Source organism: Triplophysa dalaica, chromosome 5, assembly GCF_015846415.1.
Source record: "Triplophysa dalaica isolate WHDGS20190420 chromosome 5, ASM1584641v1, whole genome shotgun sequence".
Taxonomy (NCBI): Eukaryota; Metazoa; Chordata; class Actinopteri; order Cypriniformes; family Nemacheilidae; genus Triplophysa; species Triplophysa dalaica.
The window spans coordinates 14,096,200-14,111,450 of NC_079546.1; positions in this window are offsets into that span (position 1 = coordinate 14,096,200).

A 15,251-nucleotide genomic window follows, 5' to 3' on the forward strand; every position below is an offset into this window, starting at 1 on the left:
TAACCACATGTATACCAAGAGAGCCGCCTGTCTACAGATTGAGTGATTACGATGGAGATGTTATTGAGGGTGCTTTTTATGAAAAAGAAATACAAAAAATTCTTGTAGGTAAAAACAGGAAATTTAAAGTGGAAAAAATTTTAGACAAGAAGAAGAGAGGTAAAAAGACATTATTGCTGGTACAATGGCTCGGGTGGCCTGCAAAATTTGCCTCATGGATTGATCAAAAAGAATTGGGGGATGTACAGACACCATAAGACAGAGTCACCTGTCTAGAATGTATACATTTGTGTAAAACCTGCCATGGCTGAGGCTGGCTTTTATGTTACACTCCCCTGTAATGCATCTTCATCTGTTTATCCGGAGAATAAAATATCTAATTTTACAGCCCTCTTAGCGAGAGCTATAAACCTAAAAGGAGAATGGGAAGTAGGGTTGATAGAATTTGAATATCCTACGTTGTGGTATACCTTTAATGAGGACGACGCTGCTTTCATTCTGGACCATTTGGGGACCAGGACAATATATAGCGATAACCCTCCTAAAGACAAAGAAATTGAGATTTTCATCAACAGAGATCCAAAGATATCAAACAAACTTTGCAGAATAAAGTATGGATATTATGACGACGTTGTTTTTTTGATCAGGGAGATCAATACACACCTGCCAGTGGGTGTGAGTATTGGATTCGACCATGTTAAAAATAAAGTGTTTCTGAAGGGGCCTCCGAATACTTCATTGACATTTTACGGCAAGCTGTCTATTATTTTAGGATTAAACCATGGGGTTGCTATAGAAACCGGAGACCAGACTGTTACGTATGCACCACATCAAGCAGACATAAATGGTGGTTTCTATACAATGTATATATACACCGATATAATAGAATATCAATCAGTTGGCGATTATCATGTCCCCCTATTAAGGTGTGTACATATAGAAGGTGAGAGTAACAAGGCTTGCTGTGTTAGATACGACCGACCTCATTACGTGTCGATTAATAAATCTACCATCACCGAGATAAGCATACAAGTAAAAGACGATCAAAATCAAGACATGCGTTTCAGTTACGGAAAGGTCTGCGCTAAATTACACTTTAGACCCGTAAAACACTACGTTTTTTAGGAAAATAAACTTGGAGAATGGTGTACTACAACAATCACAATGTAGACCCCATGCGTTACGTGGCATATTACCAGAATCAGGCAGGCAATGGCATCCCTGGCTATGCCGGGGGAGGGGTTATGTATGGAGCCGGTCTGGGTGGACTTTTTCGTGGTCTGTTACGTATGGCGGTACCCCTGCTAAGACGTGGATTTAACATAGCAAAGCCGCATCTCAAATCAGCAGCAAAAAACATACTAAGCGATGTTGTTAGCAGTACGGTATCGCACTCTTTTAATAACAACAACAACAGTCAAGATGGTTCGGGGTTGATGGTAATGACTCGCAAAAGAATGACTAGACCTCCAGGGACCCGGAGGAGTGGTCATACGCAGAAGAAAAGAAAACGACAGCCTAAGAAAACATCAGTTGTCAAACGTAAGCGCAAGGCTACAACAAGGAGTGCTGCTGCAAAAAGAGCAAAGAAATCTGTTAAAACAATATTTTAGATCATGGCATTACTACACAGCATGTCAGAAGAGTGTTTAAAAACCGAACTGGACCTGTTTACAGTACCGCTGACTCAAACCGCTATTGAGAAAAATACATATATTGAAGTACCCCCTTTATCTGCTATATCGGACTCAACACCTTTGGAATTTTTTATTGCAGGAACTGGTGAGGACTACGTGGATCTGAACAACACAATGTTGTTTTTACGCCTCAAAATCACAAATCCTGATGGCACAGATATTGCAGACGGAGCTCCCGTGGGGCTTATTAACTATCCAGGAGCAACAATATTTTCACAAGTTGATGTGTCGCTAGGGGATCGTCTCATATCACAGAGTTCAAGTACACATCCTTATCGTTGTATAATAGAACTGCTCACAAATTATGGCAAGGGTGCCCTGGAAACACTATTCTCTGCGGGGCTCTTTTACAAAGACACGGCTGGACATATGGATACTACCGACCCTGCAGGGGGTAATCATGGTCTGACAAAAAGAGCTGCCTTTACCAACGCCAGCAATGTGGTCCAGCTTCTTACACCCATACATAGCGATATATTCTTTCAAGAAAAACTGATGCTTAATGGAGTGGACATTAAAATAAGGATGACCAGAGGTAAAGACGAATTTTGCTTGATGAGGAGTGACAATATAGCCTATAAACTAAACATCCTCTCAGCATCGTTATTTGTGAAAAAAGTGTCAGTATCACCAGCTGTAAGGTTGGGCCATGCGCAGGCCCTGCTCTCAACCACCGCTAAATACCCAATGGACCGAGTATGTCTGAAATTTTTTTCCATACCAGTAGGTTCCAGGGTGAGCACTCAAGAAAACCTATTCTTAGGAACTCTACCAAAATCTATTGTACTAGCCATGGTTGATAATGATTCATTTGTAGGTTCATATGATAAAAACCCCTTCGCGTTTAAAAATTATGATTTAGAATTCTTAGCCATCTATGTTGATGGGCAACAACACCCTGCGAAGCCGCTACAGCCTGAATATGAAAATGGGTCTGCAATGAGGGAATTTTACCAGTTAGCATTGGCTTCTGGAAGACACCTTAAAAATCAGTCCCTATCTATTGACCGAGAAGAATTCTTATTTGGATACACAATTTATATGTTCAACCTAACACCAGATTCTGAATGCTCTCAGCATATATCACTAATCAAGAGTGGTAATATTAGACTGGAAGCACGTTTTAGACAACCTCTACCCCGCACAATAAATCTGCTACTTTATGCTACATTTGACAGTGTTCTTGAGGTTTCAAATCGTCGTCAGATACTGGTTGATTACTATTAATACACCAAAATGAATACTATACAGCTTACGGCCGTGATGGATAAGGTCTCCTGCAATATCAATTTTCTCGGTGTGCTACCGTACGACTATCTACCCAAAAATCAAATAAAAAAACTCCCCTTGATGGTTATATTGAACACACATCCTTCTGGAATGCCGGGACAACACTGGTTAGCCATTTACGTAAATGAGGATGGTGTAGGATGTTTTTTTGACAGTTTTGGTAATAAACCAGATTACCAAGGATTTCCACAAAATATCAAAAAAACATCCTACACCATCCTCATTTACGTAAATGGCTAACCAGTGTTGTCCCGGCATTCCAGAAGGATGTGTGTTCAATATAACCATCAAGGGGAGTTTTTTTATTTGATTTTTGGGTAGATAGTCGTACGGTAGCACACCGAGAAAATTGATATTGCAGGAGACCTTATCCATCACGGCCGTAAGCTGTATAGTATTCATTTTGGTGTATTAATAGTAATCAACCAGTATCTGACGACGATTTGAAACCTCAAGAACACTGTCAAATGTAGCATAAAGTAGCAGATTTATTGTGCGGGGTAGAGGTTGTCTAAAACGTGCTTCCAGTCTAATATTACCACTCTTGATTAGTGATATATGCTGAGAGCATTCAGAATCTGGTGTTAGGTTGAACATATAAATTGTGTATCCAAATAAGAATTCTTCTCGGTCAATAGATAGGGACTGATTTTTAAGGTGTCTTCCAGAAGCCAATGCTAACTTGTAAAATTCCCTCATTGCAGACCCATTTTCATATTCAGGCTGTAGCGGCTTCGCAGGGTGTTGTTGCCCATCAACATAGATGGCTAAGAATTCTAAATCATAATTTTTAAACGCGAAGGGGTTTTTATCATATGAACCTACAAATGAATCATTATCAACCATGGCTAGTACAATAGATTTTGGTAGAGTTCCTAAGAATAGGTTTTCTTGAGTGCTCACCCTGGAACCTACTGGTATGGAAAAAAATTTCAGACATACTCGGTCCATTGGGTATTTAGCGGTGGTTGAGAGCAGGGCCTGCGCATGGCCCAACCTTACAGCTGGTGATACTGACACTTTTTTCACAAATAACGATGCTGAGAGGATGTTTAGTTTATAGGCTATATTGTCACTCCTCATCAAGCAAAATTCGTCTTTACCTCTGGTCATCCTTATTTTAATGTCCACTCCATTAAGCATCAGTTTTTCTTGAAAGAATATATCGCTATGTATGGGTGTAAGAAGCTGGACCACATTGCTGGCGTTGGTAAAGGCAGCTCTTTTTGTCAGACCATGATTACCCCCTGCAGGGTCGGTAGTATCCATATGCCCAGCCGTGTCTTTGTAAAAGAGCCCCGCAGAGAATAGTGTTTCCAGGGCACCCTTGCCATAATTTGTGAGCAGTTCTATTATACAACGATAAGGATGTGTACTTGAACTCTGTGATATGAGACGATCCCCTAGCGACACATCAACTTGTGAAAATATTGTTGCTCCTGGATAGTTAATAAGCCCCACGGGAGCTCCGTCTGCAATATCTGTGCCATCAGGATTTGTGATTTTGAGGCGTAAAAACAACATTGTGTTGTTCAGATCCACGTAGTCCTCAACAGTTCCCGCAATAAAAAATTCCAAAGGTGTTGAGTCCGATATAGCAGATAAAGGGGGTACTTCAATATATGTATTTTTCTCAATAGCGGTTTGAGTCAGCGGTACTGTAAACAGGTCCAGTTCGGTTTTTAAACACTCTTCTGACATGCTGTGTAGTAATGCCATGATCTAAAATATTGTTTTAACAGATTTCTTTGCTCTTTTTGCAGCAGCACTCCTTGTTGTAGCCTTGCGCTTACGTTTGACAACTGATGTTTTCTTAGGCTGTCGTTTTCTTTTCTTCTGCGTATGACCACTCCTCCGGGTCCCTGGAGGTCTAGTCATTCTTTTGCGAGTCATTACCATCAACCCCGAACCATCTTGACTGTTGTTGTTGTTATTAAAAGAGTGCGATACCGTACTGCTAACAACATCGCTTAGTATGTTTTTTGCTGCTGATTTGAGATGCGGCTTTGCTATGTTAAATCCACGTCTTAGCAGGGGTACCGCCATACGTAACAGACCACGAAAAAGTCCACCCAGACCGGCTCCATACATAACCCCTCCCCCGGCATAGCCAGGGATGCCATTGCCTGCCTGATTCTGGTAATATGCCACGTAACGCATGGGGTCTACATTGTGATTGTTGTAGTACACCATTCTCCAAGTTTATTTTCCTAAAAAACGTAGTGTTTTACGGGTCTAAAGTGTAATTTAGCGCAGACCTTTCCGTAACTGAAACGCACGTCTTGATTTTGATCGTCTTTTACTTGTATGCTTATCTCGGTGATGGTAGATTTATTAATCGACACGTAATGAGGTCGGTCGTATCTAACACAGCAAGCCTTGTTACTCTCACCTTCTATATGTACACACCTTAATAGGGGGACATGATAATCGCCAACTGATTGATATTCTATTATATCGGTGTATATATACATTGTATAGAAACCACCATTTATGTCTGCTTGATGTGGTGCATACGTAACAGTCTGGTCTCCGGTTTCTATAGCAACCCCATGGTTTAATCCTAAAATAATAGACAGCTTGCCGTAAAATGTCAATGAAGTATTCGGAGGCCCCTTCAGAAACACTTTATTTTTAACATGGTCGAATCCAATACTCACACCCACTGGCAGGTGTGTATTGATCTCCCTTATCAAGAAAACAACGTCGTCATAATATCCATACTTTATTCTGCAAAGTTTGTTTGATATCTTTGGATCTCTGTTGATGAAAATCTCAATTTCTTTGTCTTTAGGAGGGTTATCGCTATATATTGTCCTGGTCCCCAAATGGTCCAGAATGAAAGCAGCGTCGTCCTCATTAAAGGTATACCACGACGTAGGATATTCAAATTCTATCAACCCTACTTCCCATTCTCCTTTTAGGTTTATAGCTCTCGCTAAGAGGGCTGTAAAATTAGATATTTTATTCTCCGGATAAACAGATGAAGATGCATTACAGGGGAGTGTAACATAAAAGCCAGCCTCAGCCATGGCAGGTTTTACACAAATGTATACATTCTAGACAGGTGACTCTGTCTTATGGTGTCTGTACATCCCCCAATTCTTTTTGATCAATCCATGAGGCAAATTTTGCAGGCCACCCGAGCCATTGTACCAGCAATAATGTCTTTTTACCTCTCTTCTTCTTGTCTAAAATTTTTTCCACTTTAAATTTCCTGTTTTTACCTACAAGAATTTTTTGTATTTCTTTTTCATAAAAAGCACCCTCAATAACATCTCCATCGTAATCACTCAATCTGTAGACAGGCGGCTCTCTTGGTATACATGTGGTTATGGTGAAAAACTCTTGCGTGTAGTTTTCCTCATAGCCTTTGGTAAATGGACCTCTTACTTTAGAAATTCTCACAATATCGCCGACTTTATACTTAAATAAGGGTTTGACACGGCTAGATCCGCTATCGCCATATAGATTTTGTAGCACCACAGATTCATTTTCTTTGTTTACATCAATCGGCCTCATCTTGATACTCCTATGATAGGAGGCGTTGTACCCCTGCGTTATGTCTCGAAGTATGTCAATATAGCGTTTTGAATTTGTCGCTGTTAAATACCTCCACATCCTACCTTTTAAGGTTCTGTTAAACCGCTCAATAACACATGACTTTAATTCAGAGGCTGTTGCGAAATGTGTAATGTTATACTTTTTTGTGAGTTTTTGAAAGTGTTTGTTAAAGAACTCCTTCCCCCTATCGGTCTGTAACCTAACTGGAATTCGTTCTTGCAGTATGGATTCAAAGGCTTTAGCAACTTCTACACCAGTTTTGTTTTTTAACACACGAGTCCAAGCATATTTACTAAAAAGATCTATGCATGTCAACAGAAAGTGGTTGTTGTCATTTTCTTTTGCATATGCCGCATGTCCACTAGATCAGCCTGGAACTGCATGTCGATACCGTAGACAAAAACCCTATTCCTTTTGTATTTTAGAGGAGCAGTTTTGTGCAGTGTGTAAGTATCCTGCTCGGAAAGCCATTCTGATACCTCTTTATCAGTTAAACGAACACCCGTTTCTTTAAAAACAGCATCTTTTAAACGTTTTTTACCACCTAAAGAACCGGGGTTTGAAGGTGTGTAATAAATGTTTTTCATTTGTTCTTCAGACATATTGCCACACCAGTATCAGCAAAAGAATAACAGAGATAGTTTTAGTGTTGATGGTTTTTATTTGAAAACAGTAAAAGAAGATACATCATACGTCATCCAGACTGTGTAGGAAATTTATACACACCACAATGTTTTTCTCAAGAATGTAATCAACAAGTGATTCAATAATCTCACACACATCAGTCTGATCATTTCTTGATTTTGTAATTACACATAAATCAGTTACATACGTACACATACATAACAAGTCTATAATTCTAATAGAATTTCCAAATTCAGTCATCAGATCAAAGATTTTTCTGATAGTTACAGCAATTGTTTCACCCGCATTAATGCATATATGCATCAATTCGGTCCACTCATTTGACACACTTCGTACAACAGACATTAGATTCTTAAGTTTTGTAAATCGTTTAACATCAACACCACATCTGTTTACAACAATAACAGATGAACCAGCACCGTCATCAACAATCTTACACAATAAGTTGGTCATTTCACATCTTAAACGTCGTTTAAGTAGACATTTAGCCATCCCCGTTGCATAGCATGAATTCCCCATAACGATGTTAGTCTCTGTCAATTTGGACAAAACCTTTCCAACTGTCCACAGCGTCATAGACAATCTTTTCACTGTTGGTATCCACAAGTTTTTCTCTGACTTGGTGAAGCTTTTCCAAAATGTAGGCCTCGTCACGCAGTTCGTGCAAAATTGTGTCAACTGACCCCTGAATCCTCAGGGGATGGATCCTTAAACCACAATGAGCAAGCGCTTGAGCTATGATATGTTTAAGCTCTGGTTTAATCATACCACGTGACAGCTCCTCAAAGTTAGTGTCAAAAAAATAGGCATCAGGTTCAAACAGACAGCTGTGTCTAATTTGGCTAGGATGGTCGACTTCGCAACCGATGCAAAGTTCTTTCATCTTTTTGTTGATAAGATGTTCCAGAAGTACCACGACAGTTGCCTTTATAATCTTGAATCCATCAGCTCGAATACATCCATCTGTGTCGTCGATACCCGCAAAAGCTGCGGCTCCTGCTAATGCACCAGCGTTGCCGTACGGTGTTGTGATGAAAGTCAGGTTGTGATACCCCAGATCCGTACAAAATTTATCCAACCAACTGTGGTCAGCTGGCAAATCGTTGTCCATTGGTGTTGCATTGTCGTCAGGCAATGAGAGAGCAGCAGTCCAGGGGTTGACGGCATGAATGGTGGTTGACAGAGTTTCTTGAGACATGTTAGCCGTTTGTAGCGAGTGAACCAAACTGGAACCCTATTAATGGCTGTAGTAAGTGGGTGGGGTTAAGAGGCGGTCCTTAGAGTTGGCGAAACACCTCTCTGGTTGGAACAATTTAACTTTAACGGAAGTGTATCGTTCATAGTGATCACACAATTTAAACATTTTATCAATGCATGAGAAAATGTTGTCAAGCATACGGAGATCTTTCCACTGAAACAAAAATATCAAGTCATAATGCATGTGATGCTCAGACTGTGTAATCGGATAGATATATTCACGTAGTTTTGTCTTGTTGTTGCATCGAAAAATATAGACACCGTCATCCGGTAGCTTTTTACTATGATCGCCGACCACTCGATACCTTGTTTCAGGAATAACACCATCCCACTCAGCGGTGTACAAAGGGTTGTCGCCGCAGTCGTTCAAATCTCTCCAAACAAAATTAAAAAATATAGACCAGTCTTTGGCAGGAAAAATCAGACAGGGGTCCTGTGATGTGAAATCATCTCCAATATCACCTGTATAGAGCTCGACGCAGCGCGATTTCTTGTCAAATAGATACCGACCCACGCGATTGCCTGACATAGAAAAATCACGCTTTACAAAATCATAGTCTTCATGGAGAAAGTTTGTCAGACTAACTCTCTGTCTTTTCTTAGATGCATAAGTAAGCTTTTCATCCATTTCCACAGATCCTCTTGTCGGCGAAATACACATAACCCTTCGGACTGTTTTAGGAGCCTTTGGAACAGCCATTGTACCAGTAGAGTGGGGACTTTAAAAAATACAACTTTTCTCAACATTGTTTAAATACCCTAGTATGATCAGGGGGTGGTAGGTGAAACAACTAGATCTGGAAAATATCAACATCAGTGCTTGTTATCCTTAACTCTTTATTGCCCTCATTCACAGGAGTTCAATGTTTGGTCAATGACATCCTGTGAAGGGGGGGTGTGTGACAGCGAGGTCTGGACATTACAAACATCTTTTATGATCATCAACAAAGGTCATAAATGTACACACGTTGCACGATCAAAGGGGGTCATAATCATAAAACACAGCAGGGGGCCATAAATTAGGGGGTCAAACGAGGTCATAATCATAAAAACACAGCAGGGGGCCATAAATTTGGGTAATAAATCACAATTTTTGACACACGGTGTATCATATCTACTACTCTCATACCACTAAGCTTCCATCATGGTACATAATTTGCAAACACCCATCTTTATGAAAAGAAACGTTAGCACAGAGCTTTTCGTCAGTAGCTATACTACTATTAATACAACTACTGATATACTAATATTAAAATTATTTCTACAACCCAGTCGCACAGAAGTTCATGACATAGGGACGAAATTTAAAATCTATTTATTTGTGTTCATAGACACGACTACCCCTTTTTCATGTCAGTCAGCACGACTTTCACTGTACAGACAGTGTGTGTATACATCAGGGAAAGTTGTGCATATTTTACGAGGTTGCAATGACAAAGGCCCCCTTAATCCTAACATCACAGTGGCAAAATTGCATTTTACGAAGGAGATGGAATGCACAACGCAAGTACATTTTTTATTACTTTTGCAACTGTAACCGGCTGGTACTTGTTGCTTATTACTACTCTGCGTTGTGTAACAGAATACGAAAAGAAACAACTGGAACTGTTGCTGATGGAGATTTTATTATGAGGCCTGGATGGATTAAAGAGAGTACAGTATGAATAGATGTTACGTCTGTAACTTTTCACCTAAACAGATTAAGAGCAGTTATTTTATCTGTTAGTCACAACATTCTGTTGACGCACACACACATACTCAAACCGCTGTACTCGGTAATAAAACCATTAATACAATCCATCCATTCACAAAACACTTTCTAATACATCCATAACACTGTGAACAACAATATTACTGCATGCCGTTGCCTTAATCAAACTTTTATAAACTTTTACAGACATGTGCTGAGAAAGCACCACTAATTGCTTACCTCTCCTCAGCATGCTCAAAGCGATCTGAGGACGCAGCGTGAGTTTACCCGAAATGACGTCATCACGCAAGGCAGATATAAAACCCTTTCCCAAAACAACAAAAATAAAATACAAAACTAAATTACAATGCTTTTTTGTGGACAAATTATTACAAAGTAAAAGAGTAAAAATTGAAAAGAAGGATTGTTAGTGAAATACATTAATATTAGTATATACAAGTATATACTCATTAACATCCGTCACATTTACCCCTCCTGAATTTCACTAATATCCTAACCATACAACAAAATCATTACAACAAGACCAGATTTTCAATGAATCTCATTCACAGTTCAACATAGTAAGCTACCCATTTTACAGGTTAAGAAAAATCCAAGATTGATCAAGTCTTCGACATTCTTAGAACAGTATGCTGCCTTGTACAGCACACCATAAACTAGTCTATTGTATACTTCAGGAAATTAACATATTGTAAACATTTCACTGTAAACACAATATTTTCATTCAATCAAAACCCCTTTTAAAATAAAGAAAGAAATGACCCCGATCTCCTTGCAACAGAAGACCCCACTCCCTGAACATAAAATGGTCTCTGTGCCATTGACTCAATTAAGCGACTAACCCTTTTAACAACCCTTCCTGCACGGGTCCTAACACCCTGTGTGTCAGTAGGAATTTGTACTTGTGTGTCAGGAATTCTGTTAGCATGAAAGTCATTCAAAGTTCCTATTTGTGGCTCAGAATTACTAGCGGAGGCTTCAATCTCTATGTTAGACACTTGATCAGTACCTCTAACAGCCTCGATTTCACTGGGATTTTGGTTACTGTCACTTCGACTGTAGAATGAACGATCAGATTCCAGAACATCATCCGCAAACTCTGCACCTTCAGTCTTTTCTTGACCATCAAGCAACCATGCCCTTGTTCTATCATCCGAACTCTGATCTTCCGATGAGTCCGCCAGTTCAGACACACAAGACTCACTCTCCATATTCTCAGCATCAAACTGCATGTCCTTGTCATCTTGAGATGATTCAACAGGTAGGAAACTGATGTCAAGAATCAAATTTCGATGCACCACTTTGGATTTGCCTTCCTCGTCAATCAGTTTGTATATGTTGGTCTGAAGGTTACAATCCTCTACAGTATAGACAGTTGGATCCCACTTATCAGCAAGCTTTTTCTTTCCTCTTTCACTCTTGTTTGCAAGAAGCACTCGGTCTCCGATGTTCAAACACGTGCCCTTTATCTTCCAAACATAAAACTTGGCTTGCTTTTCCTGTTGTATTTTAGCGTGTTTTTGAGCAATGTCCACTGCTTCGTGAAGGTAAGACATGAGTGTTTTCACATAGCTACCATGGTCAACAATCACAGGGTCATGCAACACTTGCTCAAACATGACATCAACGGGTAGTCTGGGAATGCGATCGAACATCAACTGAAATGGTGCGTAACCAGTAGTCTCATGTACTGTGGCATTATATGCAAATGTCAGCGTCTGTGTCTGCTCGGGCCATCTGCATTTCTCCTTGAGAGACAAAGAGCGAAGCATACCACCAAGAGTCCGAATAAACCGCTCTGTCCCACCATTTCCCATGGGGTGGTACGCTGTAGTGTGTGACTTTTCAACGCCTGCCAGCTTGAGCAGCTCTGCTATAAGAGTACTTTCAAAGTTGGCTCCTTGATCCGAATGATGCGTCTTGGGAAACCATAAACACAAAAGACATGATCCCACAACTTTTTTGCGATCTGCTTTGCTTTCTGGTTCACACACGGGAAGGCATGGGCCAACTTTGAGAAATGATCCGTCACAACTAGTACATCTACAGAACATTGCTTGCTATCCTCAGCACTCCAAAAATCCAGACACACTAACTCCATAGGGGCAGAAGTTTGAATGCTCTGAAGTGGGGCTCGTGCGGATGGCTCTGGTGTTTTGGCCAATATACATCTCTGGCAACATTTGACGTACTCCCTTATGTCACGTTCCATTCTAGGCCAGAAAAAGCACTGTCGGGATAACTGAAGTGTTCTTGGCTGTCCCTGATGTCCAGCAAGATTGTGCACACCAGTTAAGGCTTTAGTCTTGAGACTAGAAGGAAGTACAAGCTGGAACCTCTTGTGATGGCTTAAAGGATCCTTGGAGACACGGTAGACTACTCCATCCTGAATCTTCAGCCGATCCCATTGCTTAAGAAGAATTAAAGCCTTGGCATCCATTCCAGCCCTCTCTCGCCTTGATGGTCGCTTTTTCTGACTCAGATAGGGCATAATCTTTGAGATTGCAGGATCTGACTCTTGGCCTTGCTGGATCTCCTCAAGAGGAATGGCTGCAATGTTGTCACATCCAGGCATGACTGCATTCTGAATAGACTGAACTGCCTGTATGGCCCTTAGCTCAGTTACAGTCTCCCACTGATTATGGAGGTCCAACTGAGATCCGACTGCTGTGTGATCACAGGACAATGCAGAATTTAACTGTAACGACACATGAAGATTGTTGACTTGCAACCGGAAAGCATCTTGAATTCCATTTTCATTAACACCTTCAGCCTCCGTGAGTAAACTACCATACCGCTCTGTAATAAGCCTCTGACTGACTGTTTTTGTGAAAGGATCCCGGCTCAAAGCATCAGCTACAATGTTCTTCCTTCCAGCAATGTGCTTCAGATCAAAGGAGTAAGCAGCAAGCTTAGACACCCAGCGCTGTTCGCAAGCATCGAGCTTGGCCTTAGTTAGAATATAAGTGAGCGGGTTATTGTCTGTCCATACAGTAAACGTGTGACCCTTTAGCCAATGACTGAATTTCTCACACACACTCCACTTTAAGGCCAAAAACAAAACTTTAAGTTTGTGTGCTGGATACCGTTTCTGAGAGTTGCTTAAGGATTTGCTCGCAAACGCAATGGGACGAGCTTTCTCCTCGCCAGCTGGTATCTGCGACAACACAGCTCCAAGTCCATCCAAGGAAGCATCAATTGACAAAATTAGAGGGAGAGAAAAGTCCGGGTGCGCTAGCACCACACAATGCAGTAAGCTCTCTTTCAAGCTAGAAAGGGCATCATCACACTCCATAGTCCAGTCGGCTGGCTTGAGCTTCCTGTATGTGCCTGCCTTAGCCTCGGTTTTGACTTTAGCTCTTCTTTTCTGCCCAGCAGTCAGGGAAAAAAAGGGTTTGGCCACGGAAGAACAATTTGGAACGAAGTGCTGGTAATAGAGGATCATTCCCAGAACAGACTTAATCCTCCGTACAGACGGGGTACACCCATCTTCTTCCATGAGGTCAGTTTTTGACAGCCTGGATATGGCTTCAACCTTCGACGGATCAACAGAAACACCATTCCCATCAATGATATGTCCTAAAAACTTGACGGACGCCCGCATCAAATGGCACTTTTTGGGACTCAACTTGAGGTTGTGGTCCCTCAACCGTTGGAATACTACCTCTAACCGCTCCAGAGCCACATTTTCGTCAGGTGCAAAAACCAGTAGATCGTCTAGGTAACACAGCAGACTACTAAAATTCAGGTCTCCAAAGATACTCAACATCATACGCATAAAAGATGCTGGGCTATTGCACAACCCTTGAGGCATTCTGTTGTACTCATGGAGTCCTACTGGAGTCGTAAAAGCTGTGTACTTCTTATCCTCTTCAGCCATGGGGACATTATAGAAGCCTGATGTTAAATCCATAGTACTGAAGAGAGTGTTTCCACCCAAGGCCACCAGACAGTCAGATTGGTGTGGGAGCGGGTGTGCATCCTTAACAGTTCTGGCATTCAGCCACCTGAAGTCCGTACAAATCCTCAAGCCTCCATCTTTCTTCCATACTAGAACCAAGGGTGAAGCATACTCGCTCACTGATTTTCGAATTATTCCCTGCTCCTCCATGTCGGAGAGAACTTGACGCACTTCTGATAGTGAGCGGGTGGTATTCTTCGGTATGGCAGTCGGAACGGACGCTCATCAACTAAGCGGATGCGATGAACGAAACCCCTGACCTCCCCGCAATCCAGAGCATGTTTGGAGAAAACATCATTGTAGTTCTCGAGCAACTGGACCAGCTTTTCTTTGACTGTATCCTTGACAGAACATAAATCAATATTGATGTCGTTAAGGCCTGCGGCATTTAATCTCTCTTTAAGATCAGCTGCAGCACCTTCTTGAGAAGACCTCTCAGATGTCGTCGCTTGAACATGACTGAAACCTTGTAACAAATCAAAATCCTCAACAGCCAGGCACGGGGATACGTCTGCAAGCTTACGATTCCTCTTGAGGGTGACTGGTTTGTCCGAAAGGTTGGTAACTTTTAGAGGAACCCATCGATCTCCCCACAACGGTGTAACAAGACGACCAATGAGGATGTCCCGTGGCATGGATCTAGAACAAGTTGCCTCCACGATTACGGTACTTCCCGGTGACATGACAGCATTACTCGGTAGCCTTCCCCAGACAAGGTGCTCTTGTCTGGCCATAAGAGTAACTGACCGCTGAAGCTTAACAGTCCCAACTCTGTCGGGTGGGTCTCCTCCTCTCCAGCGACAAGTATTTGCCATCACATCCAAGAATTGTTCACACGGTGAACATGGCTCTGAGAAACTGTTAGACAGAATCCTCCAGTAATCGTCACTGATCTTCATCCTTTGCATGAGGAACTTAATCACATTGGTACCAATTATCAAATCATCCCTTTGTCCTGGTACAACTAGAACAGGTACCAAACATCTCTCGCCATATACCTTCAGCTCAACTTCGTACATGCATTTGGGTTTAGTTGCTTTACCTCCACATCCTATCAACATTATTTCCTGTGGCAATGGCGTGGGTTTTGGCAATGCATCTTCGCTCACCATCCTGCTCTCTACCG